Here is a 14,641-nt window from a genome sequence, read left to right on the forward strand (position 1 = left end):
GTTGGTTCATTCTTGACCCTTGGCATGAAATTATGTCCTATTTCTTATTTGCTCAGTTTCCAGTGACTTCTTCTGGCAGACGCTTCTCTTGTCTCCAGGTATTACAGTCTACACTCTCAGTCTCCACCGGATTCTACAACTAGGCCCTGACCTGGACTGTCCACTGTTCATGCCTTTGCTGCTAGATCATCTTACTTCTGCTATTGTAAGCCCATATCAGAACCACCGGGCCCCAACTCAGAGTTCCCACCACAAGGGAAGCCAGGGCACTCGGGGGAGCAAATTGAACCCTCTCTCCCTGATCAGGCCACTCAACTCACTGAACTATGCTGCACTTTCTCTTCTTGTGTTGAGTCGCATAGAATAGTGATTTCCTTCCAAAGTTCCAAATGGGGATCAGGGCAAGAACTCCTTTGTTCTTGGAGTTTATCTTAAATTATTCAATGTCTCTCCATCTCAGAGCAAATCTTGAAGAGGTGACGAGAATCCATGAGCATAACTTCTTATCTCTTCTTTCCTCTCCTGTCCTCAGTCTTCCTTTGTCTTCCAACCAGCCTCTTTTCCACCATCATTTTGGCCACAAGAGGTAGGATTTAATTTAATTTAATTAATTAATTTATTTTGAGGAAGATTAGCCCCGAGCTAACTGCTGCCAATCCTCCTCTTTTTACTGAGGAAGACTGGTCCTGAGCTAACATCCATACCCATCCTCCTCTATGTGTGGGACGCCTACCACAACATGGCTTGCCAAGCGGTGCCATGTTCGCACCCGGGACCCGAACCGGCAAACCCTGGGCCACTGAGAAGCGGAATGTGCGAACTTAACCACTGTGCCACCAGGCCAGCCCCTTAGGATTTTTTTTAATTTCCCTATGTCATATCCTCCTCCCACTGGACAGCATATCTCCTGCGCTAGTCGTAGCAAGTGGAAGGGTTATCTTGTCTACTTTATGGAAGGAACACTGTGACCTAAATCTTCATATTTAACCTTTGACATGTTAAATACAAGCTAAAAGAATTTAGAAAATTCTTTCACAAAGCCTGGCTTTCCTGCTATAATATCCTATTTTGAACATTAAAATTGCTAGATATTACTTATTTCTTGTTCTTTGCAGTCCTTCTGTAACAAATCCCAACCTCTCCCAAGGAGGTGATGCTTAGGCTCTGCAGAAGAGAACGTCATACTTTCAGAAGTGCAAAAAACTGATGTATATTAATATGTTTTCAAAAAATATTACCCCTTACATTTGTGTCATTGCTTCAAAGTGTCTCTATACCAACTGTAACACCCAAGTCATTATAAATATCCTGAATCTGGTTAACAGTGCTAACTAACCTCCAGACAACCCGTTCAACACATAGTAGCCAGAATGTCACTTTAAACAGATCGTATAGCATACCTGCTCACAACCCTCCAAAGTCTTATTCACTTCGAACAAAATCCAAGCTCCTGACCACAGCCAAAGAGGCCTGACATGAAGTGACTTCTGCCTACCTCTCCTCTTTCCACTCTCCCCCTCCCTTTCTACACTCAGTTTACCCTGCCTTCTCTCTGCTCCTAAACACGCCAAGTTTATTAGGGCCTTTGCACTCGTTGTCTCCTTTGCCTGGAATGCTTTACCCCTAGATCTTCACCCGGCTAATCTTTATTATTTGGGTCTCAGCTCAAATGTCACATCCCCTGTCTATCCAAAATCCAGTTCCTACCCCAACACACACACACACTCCAACACTGACTGGCTGTATCACTTGACTGAGTTTTATTTTTCCTCAATGAATTGATCATTATCTGAAATTATTTGTCTACTATCTTTCTTAAAATAGAGGTTGGCATATGGGAGGCCTTCAGTAAATAGTTGTCAATTTAATAAATCGAAAGAATTTACTTTTTTTGAGACTTTCATGGGCGCAAAATGCTAAAAATAACTATATGTTATTTAACATTGTAAAAATGTGGGTTTGCTGGCTGCTTAAAAATGTAAGAGATTCCTTAGTAGGTAAATGTGAGAGGATAAGACGATGTATTTCGATGGCCTACTATTGTGTCTGGCACAGAGTAAGCACTTAAATACTTACAGAGGGCTGAGTGCAGAGGTACCCACTACCTCCACGGTGCTTGCCCTAGGCAGCGGGGCTAGTCCCCCACATATGGGAAGTGGTTGCTGCTTACTTGATGTTACATAAGTACCTTCACAGCATAATCTCAAACGTCTATTTTCTTTCTGTCGTCTTCCCCAAGTGGCGTGATATAGCTCCCTTTGCTACTGCCTCCACCCTGTCCCCTCCCCCCAACACACATACACATACTGCTCAATCCTTGTGCAAATGAACCGATTAGGAAAATTAAAACCAGAGGTATATAGGATCACTCAGAAACCACAAGTTCCATCTATAATCCAGAAGCAGCCTGCTCCTCTTGGCTAGGGTTGGGAGGGAGGGATGGTGATAGCTTGAACCTGGAGACGTTAGTTGCTAATATGAGCCAGGGAGATACCAAAAGCTATAGTCTAAAACGGGAGCCAAACACTGAGAAATGAGACACAATGTAGTTAGAGTTCGGGACATGGATTGGAGTCATGGAGGTGCTCCGACTATTAATTCTGTTGAATAGCATTGGTCTCAGTGGGTATTCTTTGCAAACACTAGGTCTTACTCCAAGGAGTCTTGAAGATACCACCTATCCTGTTATATTACCTTTCCCCTTTCTTGACTTGAAATTTCTATTGCTGAAGTCCATTGATCTTCATTTGGGAAGACAACAAAGTTGGTAATTGCCTCTGGGAAACTCATGTAAGACAGACCTCAATGGAAGAAGAGGAAAGTTCAGTGACCTGCCTCTACTAACATATTAGATTAGGTGTTGCTATTTCCAAGGGACAAGATAAAATAATTCATATCCTGAAAAAGAGATATAAGAGTCTTCCTCCCCCCCCCCCCGCCCCCCCAAGAAGGGAAGGCTTCTGCTTGAAAAGGAAAGGCTGGGCCGGCCCCACGGCCAAGTGGTTAAGTTTGCGCGCTCTGCTTTGGCGGTCCAGGGTTTTGCCGGTTTGGATCCTGGGCACGGACATGGCGCTGCTCATTAAGGCCACTTTGAGGCAGCGTCCCACATACCACAATTAGAAGGACCCACAACTAAAATATACAACTATGTACTTGGGGGATTTGGGGAGAAAAAGCAGGAAAAAAAAAAAAAAGAAGATTGGCCATAGTTGTTAGCTCAGGTGCCAAGCTTTAAAAAAAAACAGAAGAAGATTGGCAACAGTTGTTACCTCAGGTGCCAATCTTTAAAAAAAAAAGAAAAGAAAAGAAAAGGGAAGGTGGATACCAGGCATCTATCCATGGAGACAGCAGGAAAAGGCAGAAGAGCCTCCCAGAGAAAAGCTCCATCCACTACCTTATTCCAACCAGGATTGATCCTGGCAGGTGTTGAGCTTCTCAAATGTCAACACTTTGTTAGAAACATTCACAAAAGAAATTACTTATTAATTATCTGGAAGAACCAAGGACATTCTTATATCATTCCAATACTAACACATACTGAAAATTTTATATACCATTCTGCCGCCTATGGATTCCTAGATTTAGAAGCTTCTTCAGGGCTGATTTCTGAGACTATTCTTTCTACTGAAGAAATATCCTATAGCAAAATTTCCTCAGAATCCCACTACTCGACAGATAATGTGAACAATTTCAAATCATTTAAGAGGAGCCTGCTTCTATGACTATGCAATTTTACATGAGCCAAGTCTCTGTCCTGGGCTCCAGTTTCTCTCTTGGCCACTTGGCAAATACCTGCTCATCTCTAAGATCCAGCCAGTTATAATCTCTTCTGTAATGCCTGCCTGAACGCTGACCCCTGAGTCATTCCTGAGGCAACTTATACTCATCTTTACCAAAACACTGAAAGTGGCAGCCAAGGCTGGAATGCACGTCCAGCTATTTCCATCACCCCCTACTGCCTCTCACATTAACTTCTAAACTGTGACACTTGCAGGCTGACTCAACAGTGAATCTCAAAACAGAGGGCTAATGGAGGCTTAGAGATTGTCTTTTCAGGAAGGCAAAGAACTGTGTGATGGTGGTTTTAAGTACTGTGATCAGCTCTTTTCATACCCGAATTCTTTTGTGTATCATGAAAACCCGCTCAATTGATCTTTAGATTATCTGAGACTGAAGAGAGGGATCAAGTATACAAGTGTTTAGGAGCATAGGGGCACGAACAGCAATGAGCAATATCATGTCTTTCTGAGCCAGGTACTAGGCAGGTTTCCCTTGGCTCCTCCATGGCAAATTCCATCCACCTTCCAATTGCACTCTGTTCCCACTAAGCTCCAAGCTATTAATTTCTAGGATCAATGAAAAGCATTCCAATTCTCTTCCCCTTTAACCTCCTGCTGTACCCACACTCATACAGTCAATTTTGCACTATTAACTGTAGGGATCACATATTAAGCAGCATTGTAGAAACCTCCTTCACCAGACTTTGAGGTAAGAGCATAATTTCCTTCAAAGATATCTTTTTCAAAAAAATCTCTTCTTCTATACTTCTTCATAGTCTAGAAGCGGGTGAGGAGTTCTAACAGTCATGGAATGGGTTTTCTCTCATTTCCTCTGTTTATGGAGATTGGTTTCACGTACCCTTTGATGTCTCCTATCTCTATACTTAGCACCATAGTGCAAACTGAGGCAAGAGAAGCCCTTTCTAACACCATGTTGTACTAAAAGTATTAGTTATCTAATACTGCATAACAAATTACCCCCAGACTTGGTGGCTTAAAACAACAATAATTATTTGTTATTTCTTATCGTTTCGGTGGTCAGGAATTCAGCAGTGGCTTGGCTGAGCAGTTTTGTCAAAGGTCGTTCATCAGATTGTAGTCAAGATGTTGGCTGAGGTTACAGTCAGCTCTCTAAATTTGAAATATTGGGGGCCAGCCCCGTGGCCAAGTGGTTAAGTTGGCACATTCCACTGCAGGCTGTCCAGTGTTTCATCACTTCGAATCCTGGGCACGGACACGGCACCACTCATCGAGCCACACTGAGGCAGCATCCCACATGCCACAACTAGAAGGACCCACAACTAAGAATATATAACTATGTACCAGGGGGCTTTGGGGAGAAAAAGGAAAAAAGAAATTTTTAATTTGAAATATTGAATAATTTTTAGTTTAAAATTTAATTTTCTACTGTGTCTGAAATTTATATCTTTGTCCTGGGTGTTTCACCCAAGTTCTGACTGTATATTTCAACTTGTTGACTGGATCCTGCAACTTATACTAACCTCCAACTCCATGTGTCCCAGCTGAAAATATCAACGTCATTCCCTAAGTGGCTTCTTGATTAAGCCATTAACAAACAGTTATTGGGGGCCTACTATGGATCAGGCTTGGATTGGGTGCTGCCATAAAAAAATGAATATAAGCTATATCTGACCTTGGGGAGCTCACAAGTTAGGGGCGAGAATCAGAGGCCAATAAGAGACTGAAATTACAAATGGGCAATGGCCAGACTATAAATAAAAATAGAACTTTGACCCACAGCCTGCAGCAACCTGGCCAGGAAACCAATCCCTCATCTACGATAAACAACCCAGGCAGCCAGTTTTCTAGAAATCAGACTTGCGGAAAGCCAGATTACTGCCTCTAGTAACAAACCGGGAAGCTAAACAATACTTCTGTAACAATTGGCCCCAAATGGCAAAGATTTGTTTATAACTGACAGCTTCTCTATTTTTGACCCTGCTTCCAACTGAGGACCAGCCAGAGAAAGCCAAATACGTACCCTTAACCAATCACATAGGATGCCCTGCTTCTAGTTAGTCACCTACAGCTTCCCATGCCACGCTGTGTGGTGTGTGACAAAATGCAAGAGATGGCGGCTGACTCTTTTGCTATACCAAGCTTAGAATAAATAAACTTTGCTTTTCTCATTGGTTGATCTTTGCTTATTTCCACCCCATCTTCCACATAAATGCACAGGATAAGTGCCTTGATATCAGCCATGGAAACACAGCCTGCTGGGGGAATCCAGGGTCGTGGTGGAGAGGGTGGAGAGAAAATTTTCTCGGAGGAGATAACACTCTAGTTGGGTCTTGAGAGCAAGGAATTATATAATTACTTAACTGTTTTACCTGTATATCTTGTCTCTGCAACTACATCAAAAGCAATTCATGGAAGGGAGCCCAACAGAATCTTAGTTTCAGATTTCAAAGGATCATTAGAGATTATTTAAACCAACATCTTCACGGTACTAACTGCTATAGACTGTATGTTTATGCCCCCAGATTCATATGCTGAAACCTAATCCCCAAGGCGATGGGATCTGGAGGTAGAGGTCTTTGGGAGATGAGTAGGTGGTGACGGTAGAGCCCTCATGAATGAAATGAATGCCCTTACAAGAGAGACTCCAGACAGCTCTCTCACCCCTTCTGCCATGTGAGGACGCAAAGAGATGACAGCTGTCTATGAGCCAGGAAGCTGGTTCTCACCAGACACTGAATCTGCTGTCACCTTAGATCTGGAGCTTTCCAGCCTCCAGAACATTCAGAAATAAATTTCTGTTGTTTATAAGCCACCCAGTCTATGGTACTTTGTTATAGTAGCCTGAATGCACTAAAATGCTAACAAAGAAACTGGGGCTCCGAGAGGAGAAATAACTTGCTCCAAGTTCTGCTTTCAGTTTTCCTTATGGTACCTGTCACAGAGTTAATGGGTGTAAATCTCCTCAAACTGGGAATATGAAATGATTTCTTTAACACCCAAATTATGAAGACTTTGTGCCCCCAACCCACTTGACTGAAGGAAGCTCAGTCATTTAAGCAGCTCTCTTCTCAGGTGGTTTTAACAATCCCATTAGAGAAGGTTACGTGTCCACAAACCCAACATTGATAAGCTGCCAGCCTCAGATTGTTGCCTCTCTATCCATAAGCATGGCCACTCACATTCCTGCCAATCACATCCTGCATTTTGGGGATTACATTCATCCTTGAACACATGCTGCTACTACCCCTCTGGCATGGGCAGTGAGAGAAAGAAACAGAACTTTCTTTTAACTGATAATTGACAGAAGGTAGAATAGAGAAAATAATGCACACCTGTCGTTGAAATAATTTACACCTGTTGTCAAATGTGGCCGCTGAGAGTCTTCAGGCCCAGGCTCAGACCCATGTCCTCTCGGGGTCCTGGAAGGATACCCCTGCCTAGCTGCTGGTCCACCACCCTCTCATCTCTAGCAAAAGAGAATCCCTGGAGCATCTCACCTGCCACGAAGCAGGTTTCAGGGCCATCAGTCTAGTCCTCATTTTCTGTTCCAGAATCAACATCTTTCTAGGCTGGCAGGATAAGTGGGAGTGGAAATACCCACTTCATTCAGGAAACCCCCTCTACTATGCACAAGGGGGTCATAATACAGAATGGCCCATGAAAATACAATCTCATTAGACCAGAATATTTCAACATCAGCACAATCGGGTTATTCCTTCAAATTATCTGTAGACTTCAACAGTCCAGCCCAGCCCAGTCTAGTTCCTTTCTTTTTATTCTTGCGTCCAGCTCCAGATAAAGTTTGGGACCTCACATTTTGATGCACTTTTCAGATTTCCAGATCTCTTGGAATAAAAACATTCTCTTACATTTCCAAAAGAACAAACAATAAAGCTGTTTAAATTCAATCAAAGAATAATTGACCCCAAATAAGCACAAATTCTGAGGTCTAGCACTTCCAAAATACATCAAATTTACATAGTCAAACAGAAGACTGAGCTGCTTCATTCAAAACATCTGCTTTCATGTTGTTTCCATTTTCTCAAAAAACAATGGATAGGGTTTCTGGATGAAGATATATACACCAGAACCCTTCGAGTGGTTTCCCCAAAATCAAATAAGGTCTTCCTTAAAGGCCAACAAGGCAAAACAAGTCTTCACTCTTGATTAAAAAAACAAACAAACTTGAAAATTATACGTATCCAACTTTTTGTCCATTAAAGTTTTAAAAAATCTTAGGGTTTAAAATGTTCTGGAGTAAATGAACGAATTGAATTGAAGTAACTCAAATGTTTGTTGAGCATCTATTATATGCAAGCACTGAGCCAGGTAAATGAGTACACTACTGAAAAATAAAACAGTACCCCTTGCCCTCCTTGAATTTCAGCCTAGTGAAGAAGAAAGGTAATAAACAAATGAATAATTAAATGCAAATGGTGATAAGCACCATGAATGAACTAGACTTGGTGCCATGACAGAGAGTAAAGGCGTACGGGGAGGGGATGATACCCTCTTTCAATAAGATGTCAGGGAGAGCCTCTTTAAGGCCAAGCTGTTTAAGCCAAGATTGAAAAGTGAGATGCAGCCAGATGTACTGAACAGGTGGAGCCGCGCGTGCGCAGGTTCTCCCCTCTGGTGTCTGCAGAACTGAAGACACGTCAATGACGGTGGAGTTCAACGATGGTGAGGAGAGGAAGGTGTGTTAATAATTCACATAGTGCCTAATAGGATGCTGTAAGGGGTCTGGATTTTATACTGAGTGCAATGAGGGTGCCAGACAGGATTTTAAATAGGATTGGGATGAGAATTGGACGGAAGTTGTGATTAAATTTACAATTTCAAGAGATTACTCTGGTTGCTCTGTGGTGAGTGGATAGGAAGGATGCAATGGATAGCATCCAGGAGACCCGCTAGGAGGTTCTTGCAGGTGAGAGATGAGCGTGAGTCCAGGCGAGAGATCAGGGTGACTTGGACGAGGATGGTGGCATAGGGATTTGATCTGTAGGTGCGACTGGAGGTGGAGGGTAAAAAAAGATAAGAGTCAAGGATGACTAACTGTTGGCTGCTCCTGTCTTGAGGGCACTTATGTAAAGGCTTCTTTTTCTCTTTGAGTTTATGTCCTCTTGGCCTTAGATTCAATGACACTGAATATGATCAAGAGCACATTTAAAAACCTGCAATTCCCATAGCAGCTATCCAGAAAATGTACAAAATGAAATTTGCATTCCTCACCATTACAGGTCGTTACATTTATCCTACTAGGCGGCAATCCTACATTCTTAGTTCTGGTGCTAAAGTTTATTCATCTCTGTATCTTTTGCCATACTTAGCACTCTCAACACAAAATTGATGATCAACTAATTATATGGAGAACTAAACTGAGGGAAATTAAACACCCTCAAAGTTGGCAGGTCTATCCTTTGAAAATGGTTTCAGAATTTGGGAAGAGGCAAAAAGTCACTAGGAGTTGGACGTAATAATAGCTCTATTTAAAGGCATGATGTGGCCGTAAAGTAGTGAGTGATCTTCTTGCATAGCTCATAAATTGACTGAAAAGACAACTCCCAGAGAGGGGCTACTTCCTCCTCAAACCCGTGAATCCACATACCAAGCTGCATGTGCCCATTGATTGAGTACTTACAATATTTATGGTACTATCTGGGCACAGGAGATATAAAGCTGGATAAAATATGGGCCCCCAAGACTACTTATGGTGACCCTTCCTACATAATGCACCCATAGCAATCTATACTTCCTCCATCAAAGCATATATCTCACTTCGTTGCAGTTTTTTGTTAGTCTGTCTTGCACTAAACAAGGCTGACGTGCTCCACAAGAGCAGAGATGTGTGTATTTTTTGTTCAGATTGTATCTTTTGCCCCTAGCAGTGCCTGGCACGCGGTAGAGTGGTTGTCTTTGGCTTCGCCTTCTTCTTTGATAAAAGCACCCTCTTTCCCGTGAAGCATCCATTCCATGTGGTTTACTTAGCTCAGACCTCATCTGTATTCAAGAGTTGAACAAATCAGAGTTCTCCCGGAACTTTCCAGTCAGGGATTTTAAGGGGAAGACTCTTTCCTCTGGGTTTAGCCAAGCTGCAAATGAATCTTGGCAGGCCTCAGGCCTGCCACATGAATGCTATTGGTACCCCACCCAGATCCCCTGCACCAGGGAGATTAGCATAATCCTTCCCCCATCTCACAGCCCCTGCCTGACTGACGAGGTGCAAAAGGCAGACCCTCTCGCCTCAAGGTGGGACAAACTCTGTGGTATGATTTATGCTCCGGATCTCCCCGTGGGAAAAGGCTGAAGCTAGCCTCCCGCTGAGACCGCATTGTTGCTTAACTTTCTTCCTCTGCTTCCCTCACACACCTTTTCCTGAAAGCATTCCTTCAGTAAATCACTTTCATAAGAATCCTACCTCAGGCTCTATTTCTAGGGAACTTAACCTAATCAGCCTGTACAAAAGAAAAATGAATACTAATGACATGATTTGAATGCCTGTGTCCCACCTCGTACTTTTTACTTAGGTGAGCTAGTTTGTTTAAGCCATTTGGATTTGAGTTTATGTCATTTGCATTTAAAAGAGTCCTGACATTTAGCAGCATTCTATAAATGTCTGTTGACTAGTATATTGAATTATAAATAGAGTAAGTGGAAATATAGGTGAGGATGAAAACATGGCGAGCCAGTTTGTTTAAGCTACTTGGATTGGGTTTCTGTCATTTCCATCTTAAAGAGTCCTGACATTCAGCAGGCATTCTATAAATGTTTGTCGAATAAGTATACTGAATTATAAATAGCGTGAAATGGAAATAGAGACGAGAATGCACTGAATATCACTGAGTGTTTTGAGGAGAAATGGTAATTTACGCTTATCTGAGCCTGTAAGTGTGAATAGTAGATCAGCAGGAAGGTGAGCAGTGGGGATATCCTAGGCCTAAGGAACCTTTGTAAGAAGAAAGGTTTAGCAATTTGAAAGTACTATATGGTGTTTGAGAAAAAATGAGTTGTCCTACTTGGGTAGAGAAAAGGAGTGAAAAAATGCATACTTTGTAGAAGCAACAAGTCTTTGAGATTGCATAGGAGGATAGGCAGACCATCACTGGCCTGCACTACCAAGATCGTGGGTAATGCTGACAGGTAGGCTATGAAAGAAGGTACCAGATGTACAGACAACACTCTGACATGTTTGGGATCCAAAGGGAAAGACATTGCAGCCAGTGTAATCAAGCTGTGGCTGGTAGTCATGGTCACATGCAATCGGGGTAAAGATCTGCTGAGACCCATTGATTTTGAGGTATGTTCTTCACCCACATGAGAGCTCAGTGCACAAACGTCAGTCTCCTTGGTATCATTTCGTCCTGATCTGTTTCACTTGGGTGATGTGAGAGCTGGCCTGTACAGAGTCAAATACATTTATTTTGATCATGTTAAGTCATCATCAAAGTCGTCAGATTTTTTTCAGAAAACAATATCATAGGTATACAGTACTATTCATATTGATTGCTCATAATACTGCCTGCTCCCACAATGTATAATATGAATATCCATGGATATAGCCAGATGCTCTCACATGAATTATCCCATTTAATCTGTACAATCGTCCAACAAGCTCAAAGAAGTTTAAACTTTACGAAAGCCACTAGACTTTAGACCATATCTTCTTTCTTCAAGTTCATGCCTCTTTCTAATAACTGAGAGTAGTCTCATGGTGACTCCTATGCGCATTCAATAAATATTTGCTAAGATGAGCTGAAATAGCTCCATTCATTCTTGGTTCTTGTTTCTCTATGCTCCTCAGGACAGTGGCCTTCTCCATCTGACACCTGCCCCAGCATGGAGGGAGGCAGGCTTCCCTTGACAGTAAGCGCTCTTCCTCAGCTGCTTTTCCTGCTGGAAGAGGCTGACCCTTATCCTACGTACCTTTTGGGCGTCTCACAGAAATTTCAAACTTAACATGTCTAACATGGAATTCCTTTTTTTTTTTTTGAGGAAGATTAGCCCTGAGCTAACTGTTGCCAATCCTCCTCTTTTTGCTGAGGAAGACTGGCCCTGAGCTAACATCCATGCCCATCTTCCTCTACTTTATATGTAGGATGCCTACCACAGCGTGGTGTGCCAAGTGGTGCCATGGCGCACCCCAGGATCCAAACCGGCGAACCCTGGGCTGCCGAGAAGCAGAATGTGGGAACTTAACCGCTGCGCCACCGGGCCGGCCCCATATAATGGAATTCTTGATAATTTTTTAAACCTGTATATTCTCTAGTTCTCTCCCACACTTCCCCATTTTAGCAAATAATGCCAACACCCAATGAGTTATTAAAGCCAGAAACTTGAGTGTCAACCTGTTAATTTCACTTCCAAAATACATCTAGAATCTTTTCACGTCTCTCCATTTACCTCCCCTAGTATCATCCTAATCTAAGACATCCTTCTTTCATTTTGATAGCTGTAATAGCCTCCTATCGGGACTTTCTGATTCTAATCTTGTTTATTCTATACACCCAATCCACTCTACACACATTAGCCAGAGTGAGCTTTTAAAAACGTAAATTAGATCACGACATTCTTTGTTTTAAAATCCTTTAATGGGGCCAGCCTGGTGGTACAGCAGTTAAGTGTGCACATTCTGCTTTGGCAGTTCGAGGTTCGCTGGTTCAGATCCCAGGTGTGGACATGGCACCGCTTGGCAAGCCATGCTGTGACAGGCATCCCACATATAAAGTAGAGGAAGATGCGCATGGATGTTAGCTCAGGGCCAGTCTTCCTCAGCAAAAAGAGGAGGATTGACAGCAGATGTTAGCTCAGGGCTAATCTTCCTCAAAAAAAAAAATTAAATGTCTTTATTAAAATCCTTTAATGGCTTCCAATTGTACTTTGGATAAGTCAGTTCTCCAGTAACCTACAACGCCCTGCTTCCCTCTCCAGGATCACTGTCTTCTGTGCACAGTACACTCTAGACACATTGGCTTTTTGTCAGTTCCTGGGGTACATCCAGCTCTTTCCTGCCTCAGGGGCTTTGCTGTTGTACTTTCTCTGCTTGGAATGCTCTTGACAGGGCTATTTCTCCCTTGTTCTTCATGACTTGACAAAACTTCAACTCTCCAAGGGGGCTTTCTATAAAACTCTTATTGACAGTAGTTGTCTCTGATAGTCTCAATTATGGCACATTTTCCTTTTCTTTACAGAAATCTATAGTTATTTGCTGTAATTATTTTATTATTTGTGAAATTCCTCGTTATATGTCTCCTGTGCAAGAAAGTAAACGTCTTGAAGGCAGTGACATTGTGTAGTCTTGCTTATATCACTAATTCTTGGCATACAGTAGGCCCTGAATAAATATTCTTTAAGTCAACAAATGATTGAACGATCTCCCATCTAATTGAGAAGGCTGTAAGATCCAGTGTTCATCATCGTCTTCATGCCACTTAGGTGACCACTGACCTAGCCCAGCTCAGAGAGAAAGTGTAGAAGTTTGAGAACTATACACAGGAAGCCAACCTATCAGCCTCGTTGTAGTGGAAACATTATAGGACTTGGAGTCACAAGACCAGCATTCTAATTTGGGAGAGTTACCGAACGCTTCTGAGCCTCCGCTCCCTCATGCATGAGAACTGCGATCGTGTTGCCTATCTTGAAGTCCCAGGATCTTGTATCCACAATGCCTGACATATAATAGATGTTAAAAATATGATTGTTTAATTAATAAAATCATAATACGATGCTACAGAGTTTCTGTAAGAATTAAATGAGATATACATGTGAGTTTTGGGTGTATTATAAGTGCTCCTTAAATGCTTATCTCCTAGAACATGCAGTTGAAAGAAACTTAAAGTTGCCTTCTTATTCAAAGCAGCTCTGAAGAAGAACAAAGTCGGAGAACTCACACTTCATGATTTCAAAACTTACTGAAAGGCTACAGTAATCAAGGCAGTGCAGTACTGCCTAAGACTAGGTATAAAGATCAATAGAATAGAGTTGAGAGTCTAGAAATAAACTATTACATTTATGGCCAGTTGATTTAAAAAAAATTTTATTGAGGTAAAATGTCATAACAAAATTTATCATCTTAATGATTTTTAAGTGCACAGTCCAGAGGTATTAAATACGGTCATAATTTTGTGCAACCATCACCACCATTCATATCCATAACTTTTAGTCTTACAAAACTGAAACATTATACTCATTAAACAATAACCCTCATTTCCCCTCCCTAGCCCCTGGCAGCCAGAATTCTACTTCCTGTCTCTATGATTTTGAGATACCTCATATAAGTAGAATCATACAGTATTTGTCTTTCTGTGACTGACTCATTTCACTCAGCATAATGTCTTCAAGGTTTAACCATGTTGTAGCATATGTCAGAATTTCCTTCCTTTTTAAGGCTGAATAATATTTCATTATATGTTTGTGCCACATTTGGCTATTCTGTTCATCCATTGATGGACTCTTGGGTTACTTCTGTGTTTTAGCTATTGTGAATAACACTGCCATGAACATGGGTGTACAAATACCTGTTTGAGTCCCTGTCCCCAATTCTTTTGGATACATACCCAGAAGTGGAATGCTGGATCATATGGTAATTGTGTTTTTAATTTTTGAGGAGCTGTCATACTCTTTTCCATAGTGGCTATACCATCTTCCATTCCCACCAACAACACACAACGGTTCCAATTTGTCCACATTCCCACTGACACTTGTTATTTCCTATTTTTTAGTTAGTCGCCATCCTAACGGATGTGAGGTGGTATCTCATTATAGTTTTGATTTGCATTTCCCTAATGATGAGTGATATTGAGCATATTTTCATGTGCCTATTGGCCATTTGCATATCTTCTTTGGAGACTTGCCTAAGTCCTTTGCCCAATTTTTAATCACGT

Source organism: Equus przewalskii, chromosome 6 (assembly GCF_037783145.1).
Source record: "Equus przewalskii isolate Varuska chromosome 6, EquPr2, whole genome shotgun sequence".
Taxonomy (NCBI): domain Eukaryota; kingdom Metazoa; phylum Chordata; class Mammalia; order Perissodactyla; family Equidae; genus Equus; species Equus przewalskii.